We start from the raw sequence: 20,568 nt of genomic DNA, 5'->3' as shown, positions 1-20,568 counted from the left end.
GAAAATGCTGGGACTGTACCTTAATTAAGGCCACGGCCGCTTCCTTCCCATTCCTAGACCTTTCCTGTCCCATCGTCGCCATAAGACCTGTCTGTGTCGGTATGACGTAAAACAAACAGCAAAAAAAGCTAATTTATAATGGCAAAATACTACATTTTTCTTTCATTGATAGAAGTATTTTATAAGCAATTTAAATGCAGTGCTTAATTACTACCAATTAAAGATATTATTCACGTGTAGATAGTTAATTTACTGTTTGCTGTTACACATATGAAGAAGTTTATAAAGAGCGGATTACATTCTATGTGCGTCACCGAAGTATTAGGCTACAAGTTTATCAGTATTTTTGATGTAGCTAAATCTTTGTGAATACAAATTAGGGTCAATAACTATCAATGAGTACAATAAACAGTACCGGTACCTACGCTGTGGGAGGAAGTCGTCTTCACGATAATGCAGACTGCACACTGTCATGTATCGCGTAACGCGTTTTCCAATTGACAGCTCGGAAACTCATCTTTTTCTCTGAACTTTTTGTACAGGAAAGTAGTGAAGAGATTTCGCATCCGTTTTATACGGTTTGCAACCGTATGCAGAGCAGTGCCTCCTCAAATTTGACAATTTTCTTTCTGTTTCCATCACGACGTCAATGCTTCGCCATGTAAATAAGCTTCACCAATCACTATGTTGCAGCTTCAACATTCTACCGCATGGCTGCGCCATCCAACTTTTCTGACGTCAATAGCTAGTGATGGACAAACGATACCCGTGTTGAGCGGGATCGAGCCGACTCGTTACGCGCCGAGGCTCGAGCCTGTTCGAAGCAAGCTCGAGCAGTCACGTGAGAGAAGGCGGAGTCTGACTCGGGCTACAGCTAGTGGTGGGCAAACGATACCCGTGTTCGAGCCGACCCGATACGCGCCGAGGTTCGAGCCTGTTCGAAGCAAGCTCGAGCAGTAACGTGACCAGTCTAGATTAAGCCAGTGAGGAGGACGGACGTGTCGTGTGGCGTGCGCCTGCTGAGTGGAGTGGATTAAGAGTGAGGAAGCGGTAAGGTCAAGCGGTCGGCAAGGAGATAGATACGATGAATTGGGTAGACGTAGAGGTTATGAGGAAAGTAGTAAGAGAAGTTATACAGGAGGTATGTCCGTTTGAACAATTAAAGAAAATGCTTCAAGAACAAGGCCAGGAGCAAGAAAAGACGAGACAGTGGATCCAGGATTATATGAAGAATACGAAGGCGATGATAGAAGGCAGCGAGAAAGAACTGGTGTCACTAAGAGAGAAAATAAAAAATATGGATGAAGAGATGGTAAACCTGAAGAAAGAAATCGAATTCTGCAGACAGGAGCGCAAGAAGAAATCCATATTTATTTATGGGGTGGAGGAAGACAAGGCAGAATCTAAAGTGGACATTATTTACAAAGTGGTAGATGTTATACAAAAAAAAAATGAAAATAAATTTCAGTGAGGTAGATATAGACAATGTGGAGAGAGTTGGCAAGGTGGGAGGGCACAGGCCCATAAAAGTGTCGCTGCTATCTTCATTGATGGCAGACATAGTGATAAGGAACGCTGGTAATCTACAGTGTGAGAACATTAGAATTAAGAGAGATTTCGGAAGAGAAGAGAGTAGAAATTTTAAAATTCTTAAGAAACATCTTGTGAAAGCAAAAATTCAGGGATTGAAAGCGTATATTAGTGGTCAGATACTCGTGGTGAGCGACAGGAATTGGACCCGTAAGTGGACAATATCGAAACTGAAATTAATGGATGAGAGTTTGAGGCAAGAAGAAACTAGCAGGGCTGACAGTTCGAGGCAAGAAGAAACTACCAGGGCTGATGTACATACTGTAAATGAAGGAACACTGAGTAGATGGGGTTCCTGGGAAGAGATCATGAAAAGAGCTGAAGAAAAAGTAAATGCAAGAAGGATGGAAGTAGTCAGGAATTTAATGGACGAATTAGTGTCGGAAGTCTGCGCGAGGGAAGAAAAAGAACCACAGGGGAAGACAAGCGGACAGAATCGGAGCGAGAATAATGGTTTGAGGGAGGAAGCAGAAGTAAGAAGTGCCGTGATCAAAGGGAGAAGCTTGAGTTTGAAGGACCTATGGGACAAAAAAGGAAAAATGGAAGGAATAATTACGAGAAGTAAAAAGTCAAGTAACAGTAGTAAGTAACATAGTTTGCCTATGATGGAGGACAGAAGCGTAGTTATGGTGGTGTTTGTATGTGTGTATTTACTCAAGTAATGGTGCCTGTATGTGTAGTATAATTGTAATTGAAGTGATGGTGTCTTTAGGTAGAAGATGGATAGACCAAGTGTATGGTATTTATTCAAGTGATGGCATGACGGAGATCGTATTGGTGAGTGATTTATTAGTTAATGATAAGAGGTATATATGTAAGGATATGGGGTATGGAATTGAAGAGAATGATTGTGGAGTGCGATGGATGGATGATAAGAGAGGTAGTGAAGCTTAGAGGGTATTTATTCAAGTGAAGAATGATAAGAGGTAGATATGTATTGATGTTTAGAAGTTGGATCAGAGTTTAGATGGATGGATGATAAGAGAGGTAGCGAAGTTTAGATGGTACTTACTCAAGTAATGATGTCTATATGTGTAGTGTAATTGTTACGAGTTTGGAGATATAAAGGAGGTTGGATGGTATCTACTGGAATTGAAGTGTTAAATATGAAAGGTGATGATAATAGATATATGATGGATGAATGATAAGAGAGGTAGCGAGGTGATAAGGTGTTTTTAAGTGTACTGTAATTGTATGGCACTTATTCATATAATGGTGTCTTGAGATATAAGATGGATGGATTGTTGAGTTCGAAGGGCATTGTAATGGTTAAAGTACGTATTAGCAGAATGTGAGTGTAACGGAAGTATGGAATCAGCAACCACGAGGGAGTCAAGTAGAGGAAATGTAGTAGGAATGGAATGTGCTAAGGTTAGCGTGTATGGGGTCTGTGACATTCATAATACCGCTGAAGCATGGAATCAGCAACCCTGAGAGAGACAAGTAGAGGAAATGTAGGAGGAATGGAATGTGCAAAGGTTTGTGTGTATGTTCAGCAGGGGCATGGTGGCGAATGGATGATAAGAAAGATAGCGAAGTTTAGTGGGTATTTATTCTAGTAAAGGTGTCTTTATGATAAGAGGTAGATATGTAATGATATGTGGCATGGAAATGAAGTGAATGATTGTTGAGTTCGATGGATGGATATTAAAAGAGATAGCGAAGTTTAGAGGGTATTTTTTCAAGTGAAGGTGTATTTATGGATATTAGGAAAGATAGCGAAGTTTAGAGGGTATTTATGCAAGTGAAGGTGTACTTATGTGTATTGAGACAGTATTGGTTTTGATTTATTAGTTAATGATAAGAGGTACTAGGATAGAATTAGTATAGATTTAATGTTATAATTAGTTATAGGCTTAATTCAGATGTAGGGGGTGCCCTAGCATGTGAGCTGGTCATCCGTCCATGTTAGAGGCAGCTTAGGATAGATTAGTATAGATTTAGAACTAGTATAGATTTAATGTTGTAATTAGTTATAGGCTTAATTTAGACGTAGGGGGTGCCCTAGCATGTGAGCTGGTCATCCGTCCATGTTAGAGGCAGCTTAAGATAGATTAGTATAGATTTAATGTTGTAATTAGTTATAGGCTTAATTTAGAGATAGGGGGTGCCCTAGCATGTGAGCCGGTCATCCGTCCATGTTAGAGGCAGCTTAACAGATTTAGTTAGGGGTGGAACCTTGCATGGTTGCCCGGTATTCCGCCTGTGTAGGGTCCACCAAGTTAGTAGTATGTAATTTGGCTTAGGCTGGACATTGTTATTTTTCTGTATAACGGATCAAATGGGTATTATTACTGTAGATCTAAAGAAAAATAATAAATCTAAATCTATAATAAATCTAAATCTACAGTAACGTGACCGAAGGCGGAGTCTGACTCGGGCTACAGCTAGTGGTGGGCAAACGATACCCGTGTTCGAGCCGACCCGATACGCGCCGCGGTTCGAGCCTGTTCGAAGCAAGCTCGAGCAGTAACGTGACCGAAGGCGGAGTCTGACTCGGGCTATAGCTAGTGATGGACAAACGATACCCGTGTTGAGCGGGATCGAGCCGACCCGATACGCGCCGAGGCTACAGCGCGAACGTGCAGATAAGCAAACAGCATAAGAAATGAGCACCGTTCACGCAGGTGTGTGTATGATATTGATAACGAAGGTACGTGCTTTCAGATATTACTACATTCAGTCATTGACGTATATCTTATGGCGAATAAAGATTGCCCATAAAATTAGAAGGCTTAGATTATGATAATATGCAATGAAAAGGACAAAGCATATATCCGTAATTTTCCCCGCGTATTAACAGAAGTATTTCATCCCAAGGTAGCACTTGTGTGCCTTGTAACAACTGTACGTTTGGCGCAACATTATGAATAAAAAACCGAACCAAACCCTATCGCGCAACATCCCCGAAGGGCCATGGCCTACCAGCATGAAGCTCTGCAGATTACGAGGTGTCGTGTGGTCAGCACGACAGATCCTCTCGTCTGTTATTCTTGGCTTTCTAGGCCGTGCAAAATTATCAATACGGTAATATTATTCTTACATTGTCATGCTTTGGGCGCCTAAGACAGCTGTGCAGCACGGCAGGCGAGGTTCTCCTTCTGTCCTCAATGTTGGGGGGTTTGAATCCACTCCTTGGGAGAGAATTACCCTTTTTGCTCGTATAGAAGAATTTGCGTAAGAAACTATTGACATCTCATCAATCGTGTACACAAATACATGTATAAATATTATTATGCAGCAGTGTTATTGTCTGGTTGCGTGAAATATATATGAAAATCAAAAGCGACTCGAGATTTCACTCTGTATCCTTTACCATAATTCAGGTCAATCGGTCCAGTAGTTTTCGAGCCCATCTGGAACAAATAAAATATGGTGTTAAAAAACCTTCCCCCGCCGGGTATCGAATCCCGGATCCCTGTGACCAAAAGCCAACACGCTAACCATTGAGCCATGCAGCCGAGCGATAAATGCGTCAACAACTGAAGACACATTTTTAGTCTTATAACCATTCAAATATGTAACTATTACGACACGTGTAAAGGTTTCCTTTTTCTGTATTTATACGGCCCAAACAACACATTTTAGTAGACAATTGGTTAATTCGGATGGAGGCATTTGTAACGAATCATCGCACAAACACAAATTTTGGCTATCTCCAATATATAGGTATGGGTCGAAATTATATTATGTACAAAAGACACGGAAATAACAGTAAAGAGGACGAACCGGTACTGTCCCGCATAATACTCTTACATATATTTTTCAAGTTTGCTGGGTGTTAGTAACAGCAAGGCGCTAGGTTGCGGCGCGTACAAAAGCTCGAACAAAGCTCGAACTTGCTCGAACTCTGACGTCATCTGTTCGAGCAGCCCGAGCCGGGCTCAAACACATCACTACTCAATGACCAGAATGCTCGAGCAGGAAGAGTCTAGGTCAGTGTCCACCACCTGGCTGACGTGTGACGACGCAAAGCCCATGTGACGTGAGAGCGCAGAGTGGTCAGGCGCTTCAGACGTACAGTGGGACGAAGGGACTGCCTCGCTTTGTTGTAGGCAGCTGCTGTACATAGTGGTGTTACTAGTGGTACAGGACACTACATAAGCATGGATGAACAGAGCACATCACAGCGCAACAAGCTATCTATGCCTCCGATCTTTATGCGAAGAAAACAACCATCACTTTCGAAGATACACCGAGAAAAACAAGTTTATTTTTATTAGAGATTAAATTGTTGTATAACTCTTATTGTACTTCATAAAATTACGTTACATTACAATGAAGTACTGTATGTGAAGAGAAATTAGTGAGTGCTACAGCAAAATTCCTAAAAGTGTTTTGATTAAGGAATTGTGAGATAAGAGCTTAAGAAAATGGCAAAGTGAATGGGATCAAACGCCGGAAGGTTCAGTAACAAAATCATTTCTTCCCAATGTAATAGACAGATTTTCCCAACATATTTATTTAACGCCAAATTTCACCACAATGGTGAAGGGTCATGGAAAAATAAGAGCTTATTTTCATCGTTTTAAATTTGTACATAGTACCATATGTCCACGTAATTAATGTCGGTGATCAAACTGTTGAGCATTTATTATTTCATTGTTAATTACTTGAGAGAGCGCGTGCGTTGTTTTGCTTAGCTCTAATACAGGATTCACTTTTGAACACCGTCAAATGCATTGTTCGGTCCTAGATCGACTGTATTCAGATTGAGAGAGAGCGCATGAGTTCCCCACGTGGCTTTGCTCCCTGGACTTCCGTATAGCACGCAGTCCTTGTAACGGTGTTACTTCAGCTCTCTGGACATGCACGTTTTCACGCCCTTCTCAACAATTGGTGCCACGCTGCCTAATTGTATCGCTCCTAACGTGGTGAATTTGGGAAATGCCCTTCATCAACGGAACCATCGTCGTTTCCGTGGCTCGGGGCTATATAGTACACCAGGTCGTACAAGAATCCGATAAATCTTTGATCTTTTTGGCTTTAGCTTGTCACAAAAGATATGATAACCGAATGGCATTGGCACTTGCTGTTCACTAACGCGGCTGCGATTTGAATCCCAGCAAATGCACACAAGATTTTTTAAATTGAAAATATTCACGTATCTCTGGTTTGGATTACACGCGAAAGTGTAAAACTACAAGTTTGCTTGCTTGATGTTCACAAAGGACACCAGTGACCCTTCTCCATTTCATCCATGCTGAGTTTATCCTTGCTGGGACGTCTCTATTTATGTCCATCTTCCAGTAAGCGAGTCCGTAAATTGTGGAATGTGTCCAACTTCAGTAAGGCAAATCCATTTCGATGGAGCATGATCATGGAACACTTTCCCGGCACTCAGTTTTCAGTAAATGTAAGCATACTTCAAACTGATTCAGTCAATTACACCATGCTTCCACCTGGCCTTGTAGACTTTCTCGGGTATTAGAAGCAATCAGCACGTCTTCAGCGTAGAGTATGGTCCATGGGACATTCCTCTGCAGGTCTTGAGTGATTGTATCTATAAAGGCAATGATATCTGGTGCACCTCTACTGTCACATGTCACATGTCCGGCTCCATGGCTAAATGATTAGCGTCCTGGCCTTTGGTCACAGGGGTTCCGGGTTCGATTCCCGGCAGGGTCGGGAATTTTAATCATCATTGGCTAATTTCGGTGGCACGGGGGCTGGGTGTATGTGTCGTCTTCATCATCACTTCATCCTCATCACGACGCGCAGGTCACTTACGGATGTCAAATCAAAAGACCTGAACCTGGCGAGCCGGACTCCCGGCACTCCATTTTTTTACTGTCGCATGAAATGATCTTACAACGGACGACTCCCACATAGTGGTGTTTGAATACAACGTCGTGACCAGCTACATGATGACCCCGGTCAGTTTCAGTGAAACCAAGCATCTACGGATGTCTCCCGATTAAGGAAGGATAGGTGAAGTTGCTTGGAGATATAGTGTATGTGTATATTTAATACTGTTCTAGAGTGTTCTAATATGAGAATCACTGCTTGTGCTGTCATCTGCTCACTAGTGTCCTGAGTCCAATAAATGATTGATGAATGAGGGTTTTGCTTTTTATTTCACCGGTCTGATGTGGTCATGTGCCCCGGTTTTCTTCTTTAAGAGCCACTTGAATGTTGTGTATGTTGGGTATTCAGCCCGAAGACTGGTTTGATCCTCCATAGCTATGCCAACAGCTGTCATAGATGGCCTAGGCATGACTGAAGAGGTGTACTAGGGAAATAAGGAGTGAGCTAGTTTCCCGTTGCTTTCCTCGCCGAGCCAGAAGTTGTTCACATATCAGTCTGACAAGCCCACTGAAATTCATGCACCAACTGACCCTATGAGTGATATTTTCACACCACTCATAACAGGGGCTGACTGCATAAGGAATGATTTTACTAACACCGTTCATACCTCAGTCACTTTCATATTGTCAAAGCCAAGGATGAGACTGAGACAAGTCAATGAAGCCACTTGAATACCCAATGTTAAATATTTGGAGTTAATTGAAACTGAGCTTGAAAACGCCTAGTAAGTTGTACATATCTGTCCCCAGATACTGTTTCTGGGTTGAATTTCATTAGGTGTTCTATTAAAAAAGTATTTAAAAAAACGGTCGTATGGGCTCAACTAATATGCTACAGGCGTTGACATTCTTGGAGTACCTGCGTGTCAAACTTGGCATTCGACTTCACTCTACAATATGGGCGTTCTATAGCTGATTTTTTTTTTTTTTTTCGAATATCAGAATATATCAAGCATGGAAAGGCGCGTGGGCGAGCAAGCAAGGTTGTAGTTTAACGTGAGTGTTAATATCATGATCATATCCGCAGGACTTCAGGTTTAACGTGCAATCCAAACCACAATCCTGGCCGCTCCTTAAGAAGCCAGAGTCAATATGCAGACATGAACATAGTGAATGTTAACTGAAAAGAAACACGAGGTCTGATTTGGTGGATGATGGGAATTTATAAATATAGGGGATGAATCAGGTAAAAGGATACAATAAGATGCTATCTCAGAGGTGAAAATAGGGAACACCCACAGTTGCTGAGATATTGTAAAGAAACCCTAACTGAGCGAGTGGCTGCACGGTTCGGGTCATGTAACTGGCAGCTTGCATTCGGGAGATAGTTTGTTCGAACCCCACTGTCGGCAGCTCTGAAGATGGTTTACCTTGATTTCCCATTTTCACACCAGGCAAATGCTGGGTTTGTACCTCAATCAAGGCCACGATTGCTTCCTTTCCTTTCCCATCGTAACCATAAGTCGGTGCGACGTAGAACAAATTGAAAAAAATTTGAAAGGTTTGAGAAAAGTATCCCGTTCTTTTTCTGATTCAGGATCTGCTCACTATCCTAGGAGAACAATAAACTTGGCCATGGAGAGTAAAAGAAGTTGTGGGAGACTAAAATGAATATTATTTAATGGTAAGGAGTGTGGAACTGAATGAGGTTAGAGAGCTAGTTACAACACGAGGGTTTTGGAGGCGCTTAATTAATTGACAGAGGTTTGCAGACAGTATACTGAAAGACATAACACTGGAAGAGTTGGCTGTGCGGTTAGGGCCGCACCGCTCTGAGCCTGCATCTGGGAGATGTGGGTTCGACACCCCAATGTCGGCAGCCGTGAAGATCGTTTCCCGTACTTTCCCATTTTCATAAACAAACACAAAGTCACCTCCGTACAGGCCATGAAGGCCTTTGGAGGAGTGGAAGGTAAAGGCTTCCACCATTGTTAACCGCGGCACATGATGGGGTGGTGGTTAGCTCTACGCCCGGCCACCTTTGCCCCCAGGAATTAACATGGTACACATTTTTGGTGTAGGCTGAGTAAACCTCAGGGCCATATGCACCTCCGGAGGTGGAAATTTCGTTTCTTAAATTTTACGACTTCCTGACGGGGATTCGAACCCACGTCCTTCCGGGCGAACCGAGCACGCCTTTACCGCGTCGTCCAGGCAGCCCCTTTCCCATTTTCATACCAGGCAAATGATTAAGGCCACGGCCGCTTCTTTCCCACTCCTAGGCCTTTCCTATCCCATCGCCACCATAAGACATATCTGTGTCGGTGCGACGTAAAGTCAGTTGTAAAAAAATATTCAAATTAAAGACAACAGTGTATAATGAAAATTTAAATTATGATTATTATTATTATTATTATTATTATTATTATTATTATTATTATTATTATTATTATTATTATTATTATTATTATTATTATTAACACTTCCTAATGGACATCAACATTACATAATTAATAATAGATTGTTCTAGAGAGCAGTCCGGCTCCATGGCTAAATAGCGTGCTGACCTTCGGTCACAGGGGTCCCGAGTTCGATTCCCGGCAGGGTCGGGAATTTTAACCATCATTGGTTCATTCCGCCGGCACGGGGGCTGGGTATATTTATCGTCTTCATCATCATTTCATCCTCATCACGACGAGCAGGTCGCCTACGGGTGTCAAATCAAAAGACCTGCACCAGGCGAGCCGAACATGTCCTCGGACATTCCCGGCACTAAAAGCCAGACGCCATTTCATTTCTAGAGAGCAGCAATGAAACTACAACACTTCAACCCGGACGAGGAGTGTCCTGTTCAACAGACCGTGAAAGTTTCAACATGAAGTTACGTAAGATGTTGCAGATCTGATAATCCTGTAATACAGACATTCTACAGTTTGCTCGAATTCACTGCTGTATTTTATTATACGTCCGCCTCTATGGTGTAGTGGTTAGCGTGATTAGCTGCCAACCCCCGGAGGTCCGGGTTCGATTCCCGGCTCTGCCACGAAATTTGAAAAGTGGTACGAGGGCTGGGACGAGGTCCACTCAACCTCGCGAGGTCAACTGAGTAGAGGCGGGTTCGATTCCCACCTCAGCCATCCTGGAAGTGGTTTTCCGTGATTTCCCACTTCTCCTCCAGGCAAATGCCGGGATGGTACCTAACTTAAGGCCACGGCCGCTTCCTTCCCTCTTCCTTGTCTATCCCTTCCAATCTTCCCATCCCTCCACCAGGCCCCTGTTCAGCATAGCAGGTGAGGCCGCCTTGGCGAGGTACTGTTCATCCTCCCCACTTGTATCCCCCGACCCAGAGTCTGAAGCTCCAGGACACTGCCCTTGAGGCGGTAGAGGTGGTATCCCTCGCTGAGTCCGAGGGAAAAACCAAACCTGGATGGTAAACAGATGATGATGATGATGATGATGATGATTTTATTATACTCGTTCATGCTTGTACATACAGTAACACCGATCGAAATAAACCTATGATAAATACGCATTGAGATGATACAAGAAGAAGTATTGGAAACCTGGATGTAGAAAGGAAAAGAAAGGGAGCTAAAATGAGACGGAGGAGGTGAAAAAGGATATGAGGAAGAAAAGGTGGAAAAAAGACGATGTCCAGAAAAGGAAAGAGTGGCGGTTATTCATCCGTCGCATGCAGACGTTAAGCCTTGAGCAGACGCCTTGGTGGTAACTCGACAGGAGTAGGCTACGCTGCGGCACCGAACTTCATCTCACGAAATCCTCTGACGAGGCTGACGTCAGGAAGGACATCCGGTCGTAAAAGCTCGCTACGGAGGTTCATCTCACTTCATACCCGACCCCGTAGAGAAACGCCTTCCTTTCATATACGCCTCTGTCGTGTAGTGGTTAGTGTGATTAGCTGCCACCCCCGAAGGCCTGGGTTCGATTCCCGGCTCTGCCACGAAAATTGAAAAGTGTTGCGAGGGCTGGAACGGGGTCCACTCAGCCTCGGGAGGTCAACTGAGTAGGGGGGGGGGGTCGATTCCCACCTGATCCATCCTCGAAATGGTTATCCATGGTTTCTCACCTCTCCTCCAGGCAAATGCCGGGATGGTACCTAACTTAAGGCCACGGCCGCTTCCTTCCCTCTACCTTATCCATTCCTTCCAATCTTCCCATCCCTCTACAAGGTCCCTGTTCAGCATAGCAGGTGAAGCCGCCTGGGAGAGGTAGTGGTCCTCCTTCCTAGTTGTATCCTCCAGGACACAGTCATTGAGGCTGTAGAGGTGGGATCCCTCGCTACGTCCGAGGGAAAATCCAACCCTGGACGGTAAACAGATGAATAATAATAATGCATTAATTTATAAGTTGTTGCTTTATTTATTTATTTATTTATTTATTTATTTATTTATTTATTTATTTATTTATTTATTTATTTATTTATTTATTTATTTATTTATTTATTTACTTTCAGGTGTGATCTCTTCTAGGAGCACGAACATCTGTGAAGTAATGTACATGAACATCATAACTGGTTCATAAGTAAGTGATACTAAAATATTACATTCATTACTTCTAGACATGCGTGTGATCCAACCTGTTCCTAATTACGGATTACTCTTCACTACTTTCACTTATGACTTGACAATTCCCTGCTAACGTACTTCCGCCATCATCGCATTATGAAGTTATTATACACTTGATTTGGTTGTTCCGTTTTTAAAAAAATCTCGTACTTCGGTAGTTTTTGCGTGTCTACTAATCGATTCGTGTTCAGGGAAGTGGAGTAAGCCATCTGGCATCACAAGTTTAGCGTCTGAATAGTCCTGTAACAACACTCTTGTCCGCCTCTGTGGTGTAGTGGTTAGCGTGATTAGCTGCCACCCCCGTAGGTCCGCGTTCGATTCCCGGCTCTGCCACGAAATTTGAAAAGTGGTACGAGGGCTGGGACGAGGTCCACTCAACTTCGCGAGGTCAACTGAGTAGAGGCGGGTTCGATTCCCACCTCAGCCATCCTCGAAGTGGTTTTCCGTGGTTTCCCACTTCTCCTCCAGGCAAATGCCAGGATGGTATGTAACTTAATGCCACGCACGACCGCTTCCTTCCCTCTTCCTTGCCTGTCCCATCCAATCTTCCCTTCCCTCCACAAGACCCCTGTTCAGCATAGCAGGTGAGGCCGCCTGGGAGAGGTACTGGTCATTCTCCCCAGTTGTATCCCCTGACCCAAAGTCTGAAGCCTCAGGACACTGCCCTTGAGGCGGTAGAGGTGGGAAAAACCGACCCTGGAGGGAAAATAGATTAAGAAGAAGAAGAATAACTCTCTTAATCCAACGTCTCAATTATTTTAAGGAGAGGTGAGGTGAAACACACTGCTATCGAGTGAGTTGCTTGCGCGCTTCAGGTCGTGTAAATGTAAGCGTACATTCGGAAGGTGGGGGTATGAACATTCTGTGAAATTCCGCCCGTTTTACTCGAGACGCAGCAGTAATATTATCTATGGGAGATGAGTGGCAGCAGAAGAGACAAATCTCATCACAACAATTATGGTCAATAACGTTATTGTTGATGTTATGAGCTTTCGATATTGTAGACCTTCACATTTACTTTCCTCCCATTCTGTGATATTAGGGTAGGGGTGCCCACCGAGCACAGAATAACATAGAGATGGCAATGTGCCGTCTGAGTTGGTTAGTGGACACAAGCGGTCGCCATGTTGCTTGTACCATAACATTGGAGACCAGTTAGTGTAAGTAAATGAGCAGTGCACCACGTGTGAAGTAAATAAAGGAAGTTTGTGTTCTGATTCTAAAATGCTTACTTGCGTAGGGTGTGGATGTGCAAACAGAGCTTCAAAGAAAATACCAGGGGTAACTTTTCATAGGTAAGCAATATGTTTTTGCGAATATTCAGTGCCGAATTGTTTTCCCCTTGCACATGCAGTATAGGTTAAGAAGCCCATTTATCATTTACAGTTTTCCTAATGATAATGAACGACGGAAGAAATGGATAAGAGCTATACGAAGGGAAAACTGGTCCCCCACACCTTTCAGCACCGTATGTTCAGTTCACTTTACTGAACGTGATTTTGATCGTACTTCACTGTGTGTCGTATGGCTGAGGGAATGGGCTGTGCCAACCGTGTTTGCTGCTTTTCCAAAGTACCTACAAATAAAATCAAAGGTTAGTTTCTCTTCATTTTAGCCCTTTGATGTGAGAAATATGTCGAAATACATATTTATAGAGTAAACCTACTATTTCTTACATTTATTTTACAGGAGAGGAGGGTACTTAAAAACACAAAGACTGTGGAAATGCCTTCATTAGACTCCTCTACAGCAGTCCAAGAAGTACCTGTTGTGGAGAAATCTATCTGTAATAAAAGTGCAGAAACGTGTTTTAGTGCTCAAATAGATCATATGAAAACCAAAGAAATTGCGTACGGAAAGAAAATAAAATAATTGCACCAGAAGAAAGAGGCGAATGAAGAAAAATGTGGTTGAACTAAGTACTGTTGTAGATAGTCTTAAAAAGAAGGCTCTGATAGATAATGAGTACTGTGAAATATTCAGTGGTTTGCCAGATACCTCTTTGTGTCTGTATAAATGACAAGATAAGGCTGCATGTAACAAAGTGCAAAAGCTGTACGATGAGAAGTTAAAAACATTTGCCATTACTCTTCATTTTCTTTCTCCAAAGGCATATTCATTTGTGAGAAACACTTTTGACACTTGTCTTCCACACCCCAGAACATTATCTCGATGGTATCAAAGTGTAGATGCAAATCATGGGTTCTGTGCTGAAGCTTTTCAGGTACTTAAATCATACACAGGCACTAAGATTTGTGCACTTTTATTTGATTCCATGGCTATAAGGAAACATTTGGAATGGGATGGCAATACATTTCATGGGTCTGTTAATGTTTGGATTAAAAATATGGATGACTCAGCACCGTTAGCTTCAGAAGCCTTAGTTTTTCACTTAGTACTTGTGCATATTTCCTGAAAGATTCCTTTAGGATATTTTTTTGTGCATGGCATAAAAGCTGTACAAAAAAGTGCTCTTACAGAACAGTGTTTGATATTGCTGCATGATTCTGGTGTGACAGTGACTTCATTGACTTGTGATGGTGCTACAACAAATATTGCTTCAGCTGAAAACCTGGGTTGTAACTTAGATGTAAATAACATGGTTACTCATTTCCTCCACCCAGTTACCAAACAGCCTGTTTATTTCTTTCTGGATGCTTACCACATGTTGAAATTGGTTAGGAATAGTTTAGGTGACAAGAAATACTTACGTAATGGGTCAGGTGAGGTACAGTAATAGAGTAGAATTTTATTGAGATGTTGAACGAGTTACAACAAAAGGAAGGTATACATCTAGGGAACAAAGTCAGGAATTCACACGTACATTATAGAAATATGAAAATGAAGGTCAAATTAGCTGCACAAGTTTTAAGTCAGTCTGTTTGTGATGCTCTACTGTATTTTACAAGTAAACATATTGAAGGTTTCCAGGGTTGTGAGGGTACAGCAGAATTTATACAGATATTTAACATTTGATGTTCTAAATTCTAGGAGTATAAGGGGTAAATACTTTAAGAGAGCTCTGAATTTACAGAATATTTCTAAAATCAAAGATTTCCTTTTGAGGGCCAAATATTACATTATGCAGCTACAGCAGGGATTTAGTGACAACCCCATGTACTTATCCACCAGAAAGACAGGATTTTTGGGGTTTCTAATTGATATGAGAGCACCATTTCAATGTGCGATTTCTTTGTTGGGGACTCATCAGAAAACTTTCCGCTGAAGTATTTTCCTCTGTATAAAGTAAGTCAAGACCATCCTGAGAGACTGTTTAGTTATATTAGATCTCAGGGTGGACATAATAATAACCCCACTGCTAGGCAATTCACTGCTGCATTTAAGAAAATATTAATTAGTTCTGAGTTACATTAATCCTGAAATGGAAACGCTCTCCCACTGGACAAAATCAGTATTTTGACCGCTCAGAACAAGTCTCCTGAGGATGTGATAAATGCATCATTCCCTAAAGCAAGAATGTTAGAGTATTCATCTGAGGTTTTGTCCCAAACATCTCTTCAACATTGTCTTCTGGGTCATGACTATGTTGTATTACCTGGAAAGACAAACTACAATAACATGACATGGGACATCTCTGAGTACATTGCAGGGTTTGTAGTCAGGAGTTTTGAAAGTAAGATTCTATGTCCAGAATGTCTCAGCATCCTTATAGACACTAGTGATAAGTTAAATAGCCTTATTTCAGTAAAGATAGGGGTGGATTAGTGAAACCATCACGAGATGTTTGCAAAATTTGTAAATTTTGTGAAATTGCATTCAGGCAAAGTATGAGTATTCGGGATGTTAAAGTTCCTTCTGCTCAGAGTTCATTTAAGGTCAAGCATCTGGTTTGTAAAGTGTTACAAGAGTGCATAGGAACTGACATTTTTTAGGATAATAAAAGCCATTTTCTTGACCAGGAATTTGAAACTAATCATTTCCTATTGCTAACTGAAGCAATTGCCAACAGATATTTGACCATAAGGTTTCACCACTTTTGTAGAAACTACAGTGATCAAATGCATCGCTCTGAAATTCGCCAACATTTTACCAAACTGGTACTGTTATCTGGACAATAGGAAAAAAAATGAATTCTTTGTCTACTGGTATGCAACGCACATACTGAAATATATTAATTAGAATGTATTTTGTGTGTTCTGACTAGTAAAATATTAGGCCTAGTCATGTGCGCATTATTTTATATAATGTGAATGTCATTGAAAGTGTAATATTTGTGGGTGTTGCATGTACCTTATTTTATCTCACTTGAAGTCCATATAGCTATGTAGTTATTTCATTACATTACAAAATAATCCTGGAGGTGAATTAATTTCATCAAGTGTACTAATGTAAAAATATTTCTCTATTTTTTTATACGATTTACTTGGCTCAACAATTCTATAATAATTAGGCCTATTTACCTCATACTTACTGCTCTTCCAGGATATCTTCATTATTGACCGTGTATTATTTTATTTATAGACCTAAAGACTGTGTATATTTTTATTGTGTATGTTACTGTGTGTGGATGTGTTATGAATACGTTATCTATATAAATATTCATGGTCCATAACCTGTCTTATTCTTTCTCTTAAATAGGTTCTTATGAAAATGTTCCATTATTTTTAGCTGCACCTTGCAAATCGGCAATTCGTTTGAGCTAAATGCAATCTGATATAATAACAGGCTATTTAAGCTCATATTTCCGAATTTTAAACTACCGGTACTGCGATTAAAACAGTGTTCTGGACTGCCCCGTGCTTATCATTATGACTAAGGCACTTTTATACTGCGTTAGATACGTTAACCAATGAAATAATGTTACAGAAATCTTTTAAAATGACAGACTCTGTTAGGAATTAACGTGACTCGGATAGGAATAAACTAGTACTGCTGGAAATGCCAACATGGCGATGCACGCAAAACTCGGCTTCAGCGAGCCAATGCATTGCGGTAAGAATTGCCATCTTTATGTTATTCTGTGCTCGGTGGGGGTGCCATATTAATAACCTAAGAAAAGAGGACTACCAACCTGAAATCATTTCTGTAGCGAATTTTACTTCATGTGTTAGAATTTCAACGAGAATCTGATTTAAATATCCGGACATTGTGTTAAAGTTTTGATTTGGCCCGGTAGTATGAGTGATGTGTACATACCATAACGTTGGCTCAACGACATGATTAGGACGTCGTCTGTACATAGCCAAGTCATACGTTAGCCATTTTTGCGAATCGACTTGAACGATGTTAGTGTCTGCACTAGTGGAAACAGATACAGGAGATATTAGCATGTACTATTTAGGCCATGTTTCGGCATAATCTTTACCAGTCAGAAGGTGCTCCCATAATAGCGTTGCATCAGTAGCGGCACGTGGAAACGTGACTAATGGAGACTGATCCCTGCTACTTAGCCGCGTGCGTTCAAGTTGGATCAACTTTCGTTTCTGTTTCTTTCTTTTCCTTTACTTTAAAATTTATTGTTCGGGTGTGCGGTATGTTTTGATAGCGCAGTGTGTCGACACTTGGTTAATTTTTGTAGGATTTACACTACGAATGCGATCTCGGTTCGTCCGCTGTTATCATATTTTAATTTAATTTAACGTCATTCACCTTATTTAGGTGAGACGTTGATCTACCGATCTCTTGTAGCTTAGTTTAAAGGGCCAAGTGTAGGCAGACAGATTTGTAATAGTAGTTGTAGTTACGCAGAAATTGAAAGTTTCCATGTTGTTTGTTTTATATTGTGGACTTGTATTTTAACGAATTTAACGACGTAATTGTTTCATAACCTGAAAGCTGGTTTAGTAAGAACACTTTTCGAGTGATTTATCACTTTTATTTAACTTCAGTGTCTGGCGTTTCTTCTAAATGCATAATGTATTCATGTTTCCTTGCATTTCGCAGTTTTGTTCCTTCAGAATGATGTAACGTAAAATTCCCATGGATCAAGTGTTGTTGATTCATTCTGAACATATGTTTGGGGTGATGCATGTTTCAGCATCGGGATTCATCTGTAACTTTAAGGGTGTCACGAGATGACAATACATGGTTGAATTTTTTTAAATATATATATATCATAAGAAGGAAGAGAATATCGTTCTTTGGTCATCCGCTGAGAACACCTCAAGACAGGTTAATACGCAGAATTTTGCAAAAGCTTTTGAAACAAAAACAATAAACTGTCTGGATAAAAGAAGTACAAGAAGACATGAAAGAATTAGACATAACACTGAAGAATTTAAAGAATAAATCAAACAAAGTAAATAAATAGTAAAATTAGATTCCTACCAAAGTGTGATAATAGAAAAACAGTCTGGCTCCATGGCTATACGGTTAGCATGCTGGCCTTTGGTCAGAGGGGTCCCGGGTTCGATTCCCGGTAGGTTTGGGAATTTTAACCATCATTGTTAATTTCGCCGGCTCGAGGACTGGGTGTATGTGTCGTCTTCATCATCATTTCATCCTCATCACGACACGCAGGTCGCCTACGGGAGTCAGATCAAAAGACCGGCACCAGGCGAGCCGAACATGTCCTCGGACACTCCCGGCACTAAAAGCCATACGCCATTTCATTTCAATAGAAAAACAACTAAAAGGGTATTTTCATAAGAAGAACGACAACGAAGATCAGATAGAATGAAGAAATACTGGAAGAACAGAAAGAAAAACTATAAAACATCGTAGGAGACCGGACAGATATTAACTACAGTGGTCCAATGCGGCCGTAAAAAGACATTAATAATAATTGCTGTTAACTTGTAATAAACACCATACTTTCAAGTAATATTTCGCAACATATCCAAAGCAACTGATAGTCAATTTGGTTAGATTAAGGATCAGTGCGGGGGATGTTATAATATCCGATAGGATAGTCGACTGGTGGATAACCTTAATTAAATGTAAATCTGGAATTCTACTTGTTGAAGGTCAGATTTTCTACGGACCGTGTGGGTTAACTCTCAGTTATCGTTTAGATCAATGTTGCCCGATTTTCAGGTTTTCTATTCTTTTCCTGGTTTTGCTGTCCACAAGTCTTACATTGTGTTCATTCTTTGGAAGACAATATTATATAAACGATTTGAAGATAATTTTACCGGTCACGTTGTGCATTGTGACTGCGTTATAACATGTTATGACAAATTTAACTGACTTTTTCTTTCCTATTTAGTACCAATTATCGTGATTTCATTGAAGAAAATTTTAATAAGCAAATTTTTCCTCTTCATTTGAAGTAGTTACGCTCTCCATTGAACCCTATCGATTGCCCAATGAAGTGACAGAAAAAAATCCCTGAATGACCCCAAGATCCGAGAATCGACATTGCTCTGTCGAAGTAGCCGAGTCAGACGACCAATAAAGGAACGGTAAGTTCCAGGGTTCAGGAGAGAGCGAGAGAGAGAGAGAGAGAGAGAGAGAGAGAGTGAGATGTGATGCAAATTAATCGTGAATATTGTGCAGTATAATTGCCAATTTATTATATGTACCGTAACATGAATCTTGAGTCCGACACCTTGGCTGAATGGTCAGCGCTGAGGCCTTCGGTTCAGAGGGTCCCGGGTTCGATTACCGGCCGGGTCGAAGATTTTAGTTGCGTCTGATTAATTCTTCTGACACGGGGGCTGGGTGTTTGTGTTTGTTCCAACACTTTCCTCTTCATATTCAGACAACACACTACACTACCAATCACCACAGAAACACGTAATAGCGATTACATATCTTTATATAGGGTTTGCGTCAGGAAGGGCATCCGGCCGTAAAACAGGGCCAAACCCACATGTGCGACGCGGTTCGCACCCGAAACCCCACAGATGTGAGGAAAGCGGTAGAAGAAGAAGAAGAAGAAGACGACGACGATGATGATGATGATGATGATGATGATGATGATGATGATGAAGAAGACCGTAACATGTATCTTGAAACCAAGGGCTAATAAGAGTTCTGACTTCGTACTCTTGTTCCTCAACCCCGTTTTCCTTAGAGCTGACTGATCTTGTCAAGGAAAGAGACACCTTTTACATTTTTGTTTACCAGTGATATTTGTCGTCAAGTAGCTCCTAGCCTGTTGAAATCTAGGACTTAGTTTTACTGACCGATGTCGAGAATAAGTACGACAGTAACAATTTTATAAGAAATAGTACCTACATTGAACTGAGTGAGAGTGAAATGGACAGACCACGTACGTAACTGCACTGTTCCAGTGGCAGCTGTTTCCTCTCCTTGCTAAGATCAATGTAGCAGATAGACATTGATTAGAGGTTGATTACACATTACGTAAGTTGTTGTGTGAAGCGTTCTGTTTGCATTGTTTCTACTGCTACAGTATCCACATACGTTTGCAAGAAGCGGATATATTGTTAATATACTAAAAAAAATGAATGTATTGCGACATATCCTCGGTAGAATACAATTACCAGCTGTGTAATACTTATTCTGTTTTCACATCGGACATTATGCTAATACAGTGACCTATTATACACGGCTGTGATCGAGCTGTTTGGTTTAATAATAGGTATAATAATAATAATAATAATAATAATAATAATAATAATAATAATAATCCGTGCCCAGTGGCTAAGATCATATGTAATGATGCTGCGACATTTGTCGGCTTATACAGAAGAACTGAACTTCTTTTGTGGCTCCCA

Source organism: Anabrus simplex, chromosome 6, assembly GCF_040414725.1.
Source record: "Anabrus simplex isolate iqAnaSimp1 chromosome 6, ASM4041472v1, whole genome shotgun sequence".
In the NCBI taxonomy this organism is placed as follows: domain Eukaryota; kingdom Metazoa; phylum Arthropoda; class Insecta; order Orthoptera; family Tettigoniidae; genus Anabrus; species Anabrus simplex.
Note: the sequence above shows the minus strand (reverse complement) of the source record.